This window comes from Vicugna pacos, chromosome 14, assembly GCF_048564905.1.
Source record: "Vicugna pacos chromosome 14, VicPac4, whole genome shotgun sequence".
Classification (NCBI taxonomy): domain Eukaryota; kingdom Metazoa; phylum Chordata; class Mammalia; order Artiodactyla; family Camelidae; genus Vicugna; species Vicugna pacos.
In genome coordinates, this window is record NC_133000.1 from 3879354 (window position 1) to 3893748 (window position 14395).

Genomic DNA, 14395 nt, shown 5'->3' on the forward strand with positions numbered 1-14395 from the left:
GACCAACACAGGCTGAGGAACTAAAATAGACAGCTGAATACACTGCGTGATAATCTTTAATTTGATATTGGTCACTACCAGGACAACTGCCTAATTTAAAAATGGACTATGGATTAGGGAACAGTACTGACTTTTTAAAAACTGTACTGTGTTTATGAATGAGAATATCTTTGCTCTTAGGAAATGCACGCTGAAGAATTCAAGAGTGAAGTGGCCTGATTATGATCTCCAACTTACCCTCAAGTGGTTCGGGTAAGATCATGTGTCTGTATACACACATACAAAACACATTGCACACTTGCCAAGCAAATTCAGCAAAATACAATCAGTGAATCTGAGAAAAGGGTATTTGGGAGTTCCCATACTTGCCACTTTTCTGTAAATTTGAAATCATGTCAAAAAGTCACAGTAGCAGCCAGAGAGGGCCTCTCACTGGCACAATCTAGAATAATCTGAGCATCAAAAAGAATGGTTGTAATTATCAAACCAACTGTACCTGATTATAACACTCAGGTAAAAACCCATCACGACATTCACAAAGACAAAAAGGGAGTAAAAGAATAATGAAGGAAGCAAAACGCACTGGGAGCACTGGTGGGGAGTGTCACAGGGACTCCTTATCCTGCACAGTAGTCACTGAAGGCTCAAACACTTACTCTGCCTTTTTAGGAAGAACTATACCTCAGCTCCAGCTAACGAGGAGAAATTCTTTACAGAGAAATGCTTGCTAACAAACATGGACGGAATAACAGAATTGGAAAAATACCACTTTGCAAAACCCAAAGAAATAACTGAAACCGCCCTAACCATCAGTGTGTGTACTGGCGAACAGGACACTGGCAGGGCCAAATTCCTCCAATTACTTGGTAACTGCAAAGTGAAATTATTTCCCTTATAATAAAGAGAGCTGGTGGTTCCCACTTTAATTGAGTACTAAATTTGGCATCACCAACAGTGAGACAACTGCCATCACATGTCACGTGACATGCTGCAATGTCATGTATGTAACATTTCCAAACTACTCCAGTCAAAAAATGTTTAACCTCAGTCTCATCAAGCCTTAAGATCTAACCTCTACTTTACAGGAAGTAAAGGGATGAAGGAGCAGGTTAAGAGAGACCACAAAGAAACAATCAGACAAATCCAGCACGGGTCATTATATGAGACAACCTATCTCGTCTGTTCAAAAAGTCAGGGTCATGGAGGAAAAAAAAAGAACTTGAGAGACTGTTCCAGATTTACAAGACTACACAGACATAACACCAAGTGTAAAGCAGGAACCCTGATCACATTGTCGTTCAAAAAAACAAAACACAGAAGACACTTTTAAAACAAGTGAGGTAACTGGAACGTGTTCTAAATATTAGACAATATTAGAAAACTGCCTGGACTTTTCTTGGGTGAGAAAATGGAGCTGTCAGGTAGACATGTGCCCTGACTCTCAGATGATCCACCATGGTCTGCCTACTTGGTCATTCCTCAGAATCCAATTCCTTCATCAAATCTGTCTGGAACTTTTCATCTGAAGGTTAATTTTTTTTCACTAGGACCTAAATAAAGAAAGAAAGAAGTATAACTCAAAACTGCAAAGAGAAGGCCCTCACTCCCCCGGGGGAAGCGCCCTGACGCATCAGGGTTTCCAGCCCGATTATTCCCAACATCAAGCCAGACCCGCTCTAGGCTGGTCGGACCTTTCGGTGTTTTTCCCTCCCCCTTCCCACTCACCCTGAAACTGCCTGACTTCTGACTGGGGGTTTCCACCCGCAGTAAGAAGGCAATGTGTAGACAAGTCAAGAGAGGTACTATGTCATTAAAGCTTACTTTGCTGGTACAGGGAATTCATAATTTGTGACTGGGTACACAGTCAGCCACGAAAATACAGGGCTCCTGGCAGACACGGACAGAGCTGAAGACGAGGACTAGCAGTTACAAGCCAGATCCCCGAGGCACACTATCTTATCTACTCCCAGTAACCTCAGAGCAGTGCTTCTGGACAAGCAGTTGAGTACCACAGTTATAAACAAAGACCATGGATCCAGACGTCAGGGATTTGAACCCCAGCTCTACCAGCTCAGTTTCTGTATGACACTGGGAAAACTTTGTAAGCTCTCTGCGCCTCAGTTTCCTCATCTACAAAGGTAACAGTTTCAACCTCACTGAGCTATTGTGAAAACTAAGTGAGTTACTCTGCGTAAAGGGCCAGAATGATGTCAAGCGTGTAGTAAGTATCACGCAATTGTTACACATATTTTTGGCCCATTTTATACATAAAATGAACTCAAGGGTTTAGGGTAATTTGCCCAGGGTCATGAATTAATAAAGGCAGAAGGGAAGCTGAATGCTGGTCTGTGTCAAACACAGAGCCTCCACTCTTCAGCACACCTCCCTCCCCAGATAGCAGGTCCTCCTCGTTAACTGTGAGAGTGTAAGATCACTCCCAGGACGTTTCCCTCTTACAGAATGGCAGGTGGCAAAAGACATGAAATTCTGAGCCCCACTTTTCCCACGTGGCAACAGGAGCCCCTGTGAGTGCACCGTGTGCCACAACATTGCTGAACAGAGCAACAGTCGGCGCTGAAACTCACCTCTCCCTTTGGCTCAGACCCTGAGTTCACATACTGCTTCTACGAGACAACCAACAAGGAGTGCCAACCAACTGACTTTTAAAAAAGACCTTTGGAAGTCAACCTGCTCGTGGAAGATTTCCTGCATAACTACTTTCCTCCAATGCTCGTTATTCCGGTTTGGTAGCTTTTCAGAAGGAAGGACAAATTAATAATCATGTAAACTAGCTTCCACACAACTTCAATCTAAATCGCCCTGTTGAAGGAGTTCCCTGAGAACCTGCTCATCACTGTGAAACACTGTGATCTCAGACTTAGTTCCCCTGCACGACTCATCTGTCACCACAAAGGGTCAGCTGTTATAAGGTCCTTTTTTTTTTAAACTCCAAAACTCTGCAAGTCTATTACACCAAATTTCTGCTGCCAATAGAGAAAATGAGAAACAACAAAATAAACAGTCTTGGTTTCTAAGAGGTCAGAGAATAAAAAGAGAGAAGAGCAAATAAGTTAAAACGTGTGGGGGCTCGTGGTCTTTAAGGCACGAGCTGCTGGGACTCCCTCTGCCTGGCAAGGCAGCAAAGCTGCTCTTTTCTAATTCTAGCCCCCACCCCCCAAAAAGTCTGATTTGAAGGCACTAGCATTAATAATTAATTCCACCGGACAGTTGAAAGAATCTTAATAATCCCAATTTTCATTTTAAAAACTGTTTGCCATGCATGGAAAAGACCAGGAGAACATACGAAAACATGCTACCCATTACTAGTAATTGACTAATGGTTACAGGTGACTTCTAGTTTCTTTACACACTGCTGTCCATCACAAACATTTATTCCTTTTATACTCAGTAAAACAGTAAAATTTCTTAAGTATCTATGTAATTAAAAGAAAAAATTACACAGCTGTGAAAGACCTGGGTGAGGGACGCTGGATAGGGCAGCAGATTGAGCAGTTACAAAGAAGGAGAAAAAATCAAACAATGAACTACAACCACTTTTGGAAAATGTCAGTCATTATTAGACTAACGGCAAAATTAAGCACAAGTTCCACCACTACAGAGCTCTACCGCTGGCCTGTCAGTGAGGTAGAGGTACACAAACTAGTTAGTTTGAAAGATGCCTAAACTAATTGCTACTCTCCTTAAAAAGCACGGTTCCTTAAGTCCCTGTCCTGTTTCTGAAAGGGCTTAATACGGCAATACTCCTTTAACCCACCTGTTATGAACTAAACTGTGTCCCCCCACCCCCTACCAAAAAAAAAAAATACATGGAAGTCTTAACTCTCAGGAGCTCAGATTGTGACCTTCATTAGAAATTGGGTCTTTACAGGAGTAATCAAGTTAAAATGAGGCCATTAAGGTGAACCTTAATCCAACGTGACTGGTGTCCTTATAAAAAGGGGAAGTTCAGACACAGACACACACAGAGGGAACGTGGTGTGAAAAGATGCAGGGAAAAGCTGGCCGTGGACAAGTCAAGGGACCCCTGAGGCTCAGGACTTCCAAGTGACGCTATCAGAAGCTAGGAGAGGCTGGGACAGAGCCTTCTCTGGCACCTTCAGACGGGGTGTAACCCTGCCAAGACCTTGAATTTGGACTCCTAACCTCCAGAACTGTAAGACAATCATTGTTCTAAGCCCCTAGGTTTGCAGTATGGTAACTGAAGCCCTAGGAAACTAACACATCATCCTACAACCATGCAGCTGGATGGCCCATATCCACTGCCTTTTCAAAGAGCTAGCACTGAACAGTTTTATTTGTAGAACATACAGTGAAGCTAACCTACAATTAGGCACAACAATGTACGTCATGAAAGGAATTCATACTATCATTTCACTTCAGTTTGCTTCCAATTTTCTTGTGAGTGTCATTTGTGAGAATGTTTGTAATATTTAACTGTAGGAATATATTCCCAGTTGAAACAAATCTGAATTAATCTAATCATTCTGACCTACAATGTAGATATATTATACTGCAACTGAAATGTCCAAAAAATGAAACAAAACTTCCAACTGAAAGGTATAGGCATTTAACATAAACCATTTAAGAATTCATATGTCATAAACACAAAGAGGCCCACACACAGGCACATGACAGTGAAAATGCTGAAAGTCAAAGACAAGGAGGAAAACTTGAAAGCAGCAAGAGAAAAAGGATGAGTCACTTACAAGGGCGCCAATAAGACTGACAGCTGACTTCTCAGCAGAAACAAGGCAGGAAGAAGGCAGGGGGGCAACATACTCAAACTGCTCAAAGGAAAGCACTGTCAACCAAGAATACTAAATCTGGCAAAGCTTTCAAACTAAATGTGAAACAGACTTCCCCACACCAAAAAAACAAAACAAGCCCTGACAATCTTTTGCTAGCAGACCATGTTATAAAAAATACTAAAAGGAGGTTGTTCAGGCTGAAAGTGTGACTGTAGACAGTAATTCTAGCCCATGTAAAGAGGAGGGGAAGACCCGTGACAGTAACTGTTTCACTACAAAGGACACCACAGACACATTTTTTCTTTCTTCTCTTAACTGATTTAAAAAGCAATTGTGTAAAATAATCTCTACGTAAATATTACTGGGCCTGTGATCTATGTAAATGTAATATACATGCCATACGTTTACCAATAACAGCACAAAAGGAGCGAACTTCTAAGGGGCTTAGGAAACAGAGGTGGTAACGTACCAATTGTGACAATGCACTGCTGCATCAGTAACACTAACAGATGCGATACATATAAAAATAATGCCACAAAAGGGGAGAAAGGGAATAGACCTATTAGGAGTAACATTCCTCTATATTACTGCAATTAAGCTAGTATAAATTGAAAGCTGATTCTGGCAAATTAAGACTTACATGGTAAAACCTAGAGCCAAAATATATACATATGAAAAATCAATAATGAAAATAAAATACTACACTGGAGAACGTTCACTTCACACAAAAGCAAGCAATAAAGGGGGAGTAGTGGGGAAAAGGCGAGAGTCAGGGGGAAAACTTATAAAATCTTGGCCACGGGGTGCCAGCAGATTCCGGCAGGTATTTCAAGGCATCAGCCCCAGTCTGCTCGGGATGCGACCACAAACCGCCACAGGCCGGCGCTTACACGGCCAGCACCGGTTCCTCACTGCTCCGGCGTCTGCAAGGCAGGGCCGGGTGCCGGCAGGGCCGCTCTGCCCGAGGGCCCTCCCGCCTGCACGCGGACCCGCCGGGGCAGCTCGCAGGACCCCCTCTACAAGGACACTAACCCCACCCGCGAGCTCCACCCTCGCGACCTCATCACCCCCGAAGGGCCCACTTGCAACACAGGAATGTGGGAAAGCGCGCGCACGTTCAGTCCGCAGCCGCGGCGGCAGGAACGCCGTGCGGCGGGGCCCCACGAAGCGGCCGGCAGGCGGGAGCCCCGCGCCGCGCACCGAGCGGCCTCTGAGGAGCAGAGCGCGCGCAGCAGCTCCGAGTCCCCGGACCCGACGTCAGAGCTCGCAGGGCTCACCGCCCAAACCCACGTCGCAGTCCTCAACATAAACATTCAGATAAAACGGATTTGCACGTGTATATAAAGTGACAGGGCGGAAACACTTCCTAATTTTGAGTACGTGCTGTAAGCTCTAATAACAATAAACTTCTCCAAAAAGGAGATGGCAAGGGTGAACGGCTCCCCCCGGAACGGCAGAGCGCCGCGCTGCCGCCTCCCACCGGGCCCGGCTCCCACCGCCGCTCCCGCCGCCGGCCCCCGGCGCCCGAGGACTCGAGTCTCACTTCCCCTCGAGGACACACCTTCCCGGGGACGCGGCTCTTCTCCCCGCCCGCCCAGCCGCACAGGGCCGGGCAGGAGCACTCACTGCTCCTGCTTACCAGCACGCCTCTTCTCTTCTCCGTCTCCTGCTGCCTTGGTTTTCCTCTAGACTCATAAGCACATCGAAAAAAATAAAGTTCCTGAATGTGCAGGCTTTTTGTTCCGACCTACTTCTCTTACGTTTACTGAGAAATCAAATCTAATTAGGGCAGCTGTTCAATAACTGCAAGACAAAAAGTGCTCGAGATTCGGGAATCCTCGAGTGAGAACTTCCCGTGTCATCTTTAAGCACTAGACGTCTACCTCACACCCTACAGGACTCTCCATACCTCCCCAGCTTGCGTAGGAAGGAAACCCCAGGTACCCTTTCCTCTCCTTTCCCCCTGAGGAGGCTCACAGTCTGTCCTGAAGCCTTCTCTCTTAACCCCAAAGATTATCCGTTAATGAAACCCAACTCTCATTCGACTTACAAATTTAAAAGGTCTGACCCCGTCTTTAAGTCCTGAAATGTATTCCACAGATTCTCTGTTGAGCAAGGCCACGTGGTCCGGGTTTCACCCACTGTGTTCATTTTCATGCCCTCTCACGCTACAAAGCCTGCATGTATCAGCTCACCAAAAGCTGTGAAATACGGGCAGCCGGCTCTCCTCAGCACCCGGGCACCTCCAGGTCTCTCCCGCTGCTCCTGCGCCTACAACTGGTAATAACCACCGCCGCCGTCCACCGCGTGCAAAGGCAGAGCTCACAAACCCACTCAAAGTCCTGCCCAGTACTTCGCCTCAGCCCCAAATCCACTGCAAACATGTCAGGAACCAGTTTTCCACATTCAGTATAACAACTTATTTTTTTTAAGTAAAAAAATGTATACACACGGTGGCAGCAGAAAAATAACACCCCACCCTAATCCTCAAAACCTGAGAATGTTAGACTACACGGCGGGGGGAGGGGGTTAAGGTTCCCAGTCAAGTGACCGAGACAGGGAGGTTATCCTGGATGACCCAGATGCGCCTGATTTATCAAACTGCAAGTGAGAGGGGCAGGAGAGTCAGTGTCAGGGCGATGCGGTGTGAGAAAGACCGACCAGCCACCACCAGCTTCGTAAACAGCAGGCGCACCCAGCCAAGGACTGCAGGCACCTGTAGCAGCAGGAAAAGGAAGGGAAGCCAACTCTCCCCCGAAGCCTCCAGACAGAACGCTGCTCTCCCAACACTGTAATGCCAGCCCAGTAGGACCCACTGCAAACCTGTGCCCTCCAGAACCACAGAAGAATAAATGTATGTTCTTTTAAGCAGCTAAATTAGTGGTGATTTGTTACAACAGCAACAGGAAACTGATACACACACAGATTTTTGGTTCACTTTAAACACTACACATAGAAATAAATACACTCTAATAACTTTAAAATTTGAAAATTAAAGTGACTATATCTGGTTAGTTCATCCAGCTTTCTGAATCATTTGCTTAAGAATCTGAAGTTGCTTCAATAACAAGAGTAGGAAGTATGTGACTTTGAAACAGAACACATTAAAAATGGAAAATAAAAGTAAAACTACTTTGTTAATAAGCACTAGTGCACAGTCGAGCCTTACTAACTATAATATAAATCATAGGCAAGAATTTTCATTAGAACCCTAGGTACCTGTTCGCTAGTTCGACCACCAAATTATGTTTAGATATGAAAAAAGCTACTTTACTTTAAAGGGTAGCCAGACTAAATTCATTACTTCGGAAGTGCAATTATGAAGAAAATCTGCATATGTAAGAAAGTTTACATCTCTATAGCTTTAAATGTGACATGAAGAACACATCTACATTCTCTCTGAATGGTTTTTATAGTATTTATTTAAAATAAAAAACTTACAAATGCAGTTAAAACTCTATTCTGAACCTCTAATGAAATGCTGGATTCAGGCAATGGTTATCAACAGTTGCTAAAAAAAAAAAAAACAAAACAAAACCCCAAAACCATTAAGAGCGGCCGAGAGCTACACACTAGAAGGATCGTGCTGACAACTCTTGAACCAAAATCAACCTCCCAGTCATGGAGACGAGACACCCGTGCCTCCTACTGTGCTGTGACAGGAAGGACACATCACCTATGACACCTTTTTTCAACACCGCCCACCTACTCCCCCAATCCCACCCCCATAAAACCAAGCCAAATAAAGAGTCTGGATCAAGCCTCCAGATAGACCAGTTTACAGAAAATACACAGGATGGAGAAAGATGCTCAACACTACTAAGGGACGCAATCAGCAGATGCAGGAAACGGGAGAAGCTAAGGGACGACGTCCTGTCCCAGCAGATAAACTGCTGTTCTTAAAAAGACCCACACTTAACAGCTACAACAGCCAAGTACAGTGCATGTACCCAACCACATAAAGCATTTGAGACAATCAGGCGATTTCAACCATGACTGGATTGAGGGCACTAAGAAATGGGGGTGGGGGAGCAGAGTAAACGATACTGTGGTCGTACTGGGGGTGGAGGACGGGGGGACACTCTGCACTTACTCGGGGAGCAGTACGGTCCAGCGGCAAAAGCTCTAGGCAGAACAGAGATCCCGGGCGGAATCCTGCCTCAATTCACTGACCGCAGGACTGCGGTCTGAGGCAGCCTACTGCCCACCTCCTTATCTGTGAAACAATACTACTCCTGTTGGCCCATTTCATAGATTTTCCCATCACTGTTCAGAAAAAAAATGAAGTAATAAAGTGGTTTGAAATGCAAACAATGACACTGGGGAGGTTTCTTCATGGATGTACTGCCACAAAAGTACATTCTGCGTAAGTTATTTTTACTAATGACTGATTCACTGTAAGCGGGTTGTGTTTTTTTCAATTAATTTTCTATGAAACCACTTCCTCTGACCCCTTTTCTCTTGATAAGCTTACAAGTAATGAGCTAAAAAGCAAAAAAAGTGTATGCTTGAAATGGGTCTCAGATTGAGGCTCCTCCTCTGCCATCACACCGGGAAGGAAAGAAGCCAGTGCTGTCCCCCGATCTCGGCCCCTGCCTGGCCCCGCGGCCAAAGGCAGACCTTCTCCTCACTAACTCACTCTAGCAAAGTGAGCTCTGTAGGCTACAAATGTGATTATTAAAAACATATGAGTTTTTTTTCTTTAAAAATCTACCAGACAACTTTAACAGGAGATTTTTGCCTAAACTAATACAAATCCAATCCATTTAATAAATGTGATAAAGTTACTGAAACATTAAACTACTTAAGTAATTCTAATAACTAAACTCTAATGTATTTACCGTCAATTTTCATTCATATTTTCGCCTCTTCTCTAAAGCCTTTCCCTTTCCGCACCTTCCCTCAAATTATCTTTCAAATCCCACCAAGCTCCCCTACGCACCACTCCCAAAGACCTTCTCCAGTGGCCCAGGCTTCGCTCCGAATGCCCGCCTGTCTTCCATTCAAGCATCAGAACACTCAGCACAACAAGTGTGCGTCGTCATTTACACTGTTACTGCTGCTGCTGCTGTTACGTGTGAGTCTGGTTTTCCCAACTAGACTGCAAGTCCTTTGAGGACACAGACTGACACTAAAGTGCAGCTCTAGTGTCTAGTGAGTAGCCTCCTTAATGAACATTCCTCGATACTGACTGTAAAAATGGACCTGACAGCCCCATTGCTGTACTGAGATCAAGCGTGCCCCCCAGCCCTAAGCCCCCATCCCTCAGAGTGCGGGGCTAGAGAGAGTGCCCTCCCCACAGCCTGCCTCCAAAGGAGCCGGCTCTGCCTGAGCCTTGATTCTGGGCTCCGGCCTCCAGCAAACTTCTGTTATTTTAAACTACACAAGTTTTGGGTACTTGGCTTTGGCAACCCGAGGAAACTAACAAGACTGATGTCAAAGAGAATGAAAATGTGCAGCCAGTATTATATAACTAAATCTTTCTCAAATGATAGACACTGAAGATTATGGAGAATTAAAATGAGCACAGTTTTGACCTAGAATGAAGCAACGTAATGATAAAGAAAAACGTCTGTTAAGTGAAAAGAGCAAGTTGCAAATCAATCTGCAGATTTGATGGGGTGGGGGTGATCTCTCACACACTCACACACACACACTACTGTATGTTTGTATATGCTCAGGTGATGTCCAGCCCCTGACACACATTCACACACTCTTACAAGCAATTAACTCTTGGAAAGGATCGCCCCTCCTTCTCTTTGTAGGAGATGGATTTTTTTAATTCACAAGCTTTTGTACTTTTTAAAACAATAAATTTTGTTAAACTTTTAAAAAATGAATTAAAAGAAACTACTGCTGCCAAGAAAATCAGAGGTCGTAAAGTTCCTTAACAATAACACAGTTAAACCTGAGTGATTTACTTCAGACAGTTTAAAAAATTCATTAATTACTGAACTACAAAGGCATATCTACCACCCCATTTCTAACAGTGACCATGTCGTGACATCTCAGAATCAGTATTCAACACAAGTTGTTGGCAAAAATGACAGCAGGAAAATAAGATAATGTTTACCAACCACCCCCATGTCTACCAGGAATATAATTCTGAAGGTTTTACAAATGTTCTATCATTGAATTTCATTTCTCAACTGGGCCATGCCCACTCAGCCCAGCCTTCTCCCTGCCACAGCACCAGGGAACATTTTGAGAAGGCTCGTTAGCTTACGAAACCAAAAATGGACCCAAACATCCTACTTCTTGTTAATAATCAATTCCAGATTTATCATCTCTAAGTTTGCTTAATCAGTGTGCAAAGTACCCAGCAACAGCACCACTAAGAGCCACTCAGCCTCAGGTCCCCATGCACGCTCCTCTGGAAGCTGAAAATGACCAGCGTCACCTCCCATGCCACCATGTCTGCTGAGATGACCCAGGTCATCATGGGCAGAACTTGCTGAGGTGGTACAATAACCATAGCCCGGTTCTAGAGGTGGAAAGGAGAGATGGTGACATCTGGGGTGAAACGCTGCAATGGGGGGGAGGGGGGGGAGGACACGAGAAAGGCGGGGCCGGGACGCCTGGAGGGGCAGCGCCAGCCAGGGTGGCCACGCCGCCCGGAAAGGACAAAAATAATCAAACAAACCACAAGCAGAGACACAGAGGAGGTGACAGAGCTCACTTGTTTATTTTCGGTTGAAAAGGACCATCTATAAATGTCTTCAAACAAGAAGACAACGATGCAGATAACCAAGTGTGGTCATCAGGCGGAGGCCTGGCTTTCACAGAGAAAACCATCAGAAGTTGGGAGGTGCTTCCTGCCAGCTCTCTCCTACTGAGCTGACCGTCAGTCCAGACGTCTCCCTGTGAGGGAGATGTAAACCGTCTGAAATTTAAAATATGCAATCAAAACAAATGAAACTAGTAAGCTAGAGAAACTAGCTTTTTTTTTAATGAACTGTCTTTTAAAAGAAACATATGCAAATAATGACAACAAAAATAAAAAATTTGCCTAGCAGAGTCAAAGCACTGTATCCAGTTTTGAGCCTCTGACATTTTAAATTTGTTCCAACTCTTGTTCACCTTTAAATAATAACCCTGAGGCCATCAGTCTGAGGAAATCACCAGCATCACAACCTTAAGTCCATCAAATAATCAAACGGCAAAGACACTTTATTTCCATTCCTCACCGGTTCCTAGAAGAAAACCAAAGCGTCACCATTCAAGGCCAAAGTCTGAAACCTTCTAAACATTACATTCTGTTTTACAGAAACAAGAACACCCTTCCTCTATTATTTCAAGACACATCTACCTCATGCAAAATTTAAAGTACCAATCACTACCCACAAGGTACCACCGTAATTATTCTGCATATGAACACCTGCATGACGCAGACTAAACACCAGGGAATCTTCCCAACATCAGGGGAAAAACAAAAAACTGTGAAACAGTATTTTAGGAAAAAAGATAACTTCTTCAGCGTTACAGTGGATTGTTCCTTAGACTGAAGTCCAAAGCAGAATAAATGTTTTTGCCTATAGGATCTCACATTATAGACATATTTTCCATTCCGTAAGAACAGAAGGCTTTTATTTTCTTCTCTCCTTGCCCCAGGACTTACTCCACTGCTTTCTTTATTTGTGCCTGCAAGGGCTCTTACTTTGATCATAATTTGAAAGAATTATGAAAGTTCTCTTCTCAGGGATCCCTGAAAAACTCAGGGAGACCAATACTGTAGAAATTAACACAATTTAGTCACTATAATATTAGCCCTTACAAAAAAATGCTAACTAGAAGGAAATTACAGTAAGTTTGCTGACATCAGAAGTAAACTGCTCCTTCACTGCACAAATAATTTGGCCAAGAATCGCATGTCAATAAGAGAACCAAGCCCACAGATACCCAGGTAGGAAAAAAGAAAAACTCTCTGAACCATAAATTCCTAAAATATTTAAAAGATTTTTTTTAAAAAAAGAGTAATCTACAACTGCTTCATGAATTACCCGAGCATCCCAAGACTAGCATCATTAAAATACTCATTTTCAAACTCTGTAATGACTTCAACTTTGTCAGCAGTAACTTGTGAGCCCTGCTGTCACTCCCACAGCCATGGCACCAGAACATGCCCCCATCCTCTCCTTATGAGGACAAGAAGTCCTATCAATAGTGATCATGTGATGATTCTAATTTACGTTTACAGTACAAAGGACTTTCACACGAATCATCCCACTTCACATGCATCCTCTCATCTGATCCAATGGGGAAATTATCACTCCATTTCACAGCTGAAATCAGGAAAGTCGTCCATCCAACCACAAATTACTAGTAAGTGAAATCGGATTCAAAACCACACACACACAGAAAGCTTAGACGTTAGGGACAGAAATTCCCAGATTCTTGTTTAAAAAGGAAGGAAAGCCAATTCTGTCTCAACCAAGAAAGCTGCAACACCTTGGCTTGTAGGTGTCATCGTGGATTTGGGAGTCAAGAAACGTGGACCTCATCCCTAGTCGATGTGGAGTGACTTGAAGCTTCTTTCTCCAATCTGTGAAAGTGGGACTAACATTTCCTGAGCTTTTCTAGCTCTAGAAGGATTTTCAAGATGACAGACATGAGACAGAGTATGAGACTAACGAAAAAAGAAAAGGACTAATGATTCTGAAACTTACAGAGAGCTTGTGGAGATATTAAGTTCTTAGGGGTGACAGCAGTATGGTGTTACTGTTATATAGACTGTCTCTCTGTTTTAGGCAGGTTTGTTGTTGAGCAGTATTTTGTTTTTTATCTAATCTGATAGTTCCTTCACAATACTACAGATAAATTTAATCCATTTAGATTTATTGTAATTAATGAAATTGAGCCTATTTCTTCCATTTTATTTTGGTTTTCTATTTATCTTTTTTTCCTTTTGAATCATATTTTTCCTATTTTCCTTCCCTCAGAGTTTGAGTGATAAAGCTTAAGTTTCAATTGGTTTGGAGGCAAGAAAATTCATCTCTTGTTTGGGTATGTATTCATCCTTAATTTTTAACATACATATAAAACTTTAAACTTTCTAGTATTGGGTTTTGGGGAGGACAAGATTTAACAGGCTCTAACTACCCATGAAACAATCCTTCCTACCCCACCCCATCTTATCACTGTCATCACCTTTTTTTAATACAACTTTTTAAACAATCAATATAATATAAAATTTACCAACATACTTCCATCAATTCCAATGTTTCTTTATCCAAACTTTCCTTGGAACTTACACTCCCGCAGGCTAAATGCATATTTTCATGATACTTCAATGGGAGGCAGTAACTGGTGAACCCTCTGGCCCCTTTCTCTTCTCCAGCCTCATTCCTCCCAAGAGCCCTTCCACTCAAACCACCTCCAGAACCTAAAAGGAGCGCATTATCCCACGAGGTGGCCCCTCTGCTCACCTCTGGAATCCCCTCTCTTCCGTCCACATAGTAGACTTCATTTCACAAACTTCAGATCTCTTCTGCGAAGCTTTCTCCTGAAGCCCTCCTCTCTCTCCCAGGAAGAAATGACCACTTTCCCTTTCACACGCTTATCACAGTGACGTGTTGTACACGTCTCTCCTCCTTCCCCACCTTTCTCTCACCATGGCACACACACAC

General features: G+C 43.6%; 1 protein-coding gene across 3 annotated transcripts in view; it reads right to left on the minus strand.

Annotated features, from left to right (window-relative positions):
• The window catches only part of USP12 (ubiquitin specific peptidase 12), a 67310-nt gene that overhangs the window by 44422 nt on the left and 8493 nt on the right, over positions 1–14395 (minus strand). Inside the window, exon 1 of one of the 3 annotated variants that reach the window (XM_072976040.1) lies at positions 2586–2608. The exons of the other annotated variants lie outside the window; for them this stretch is intronic. The gene's annotated coding sequence lies outside the window, so the exon portion shown is untranslated. Of the gene's footprint in view, positions 1–2585; positions 2609–14395 lie in introns of those variants that run through there. 3 annotated transcript variants of the gene reach the window in all.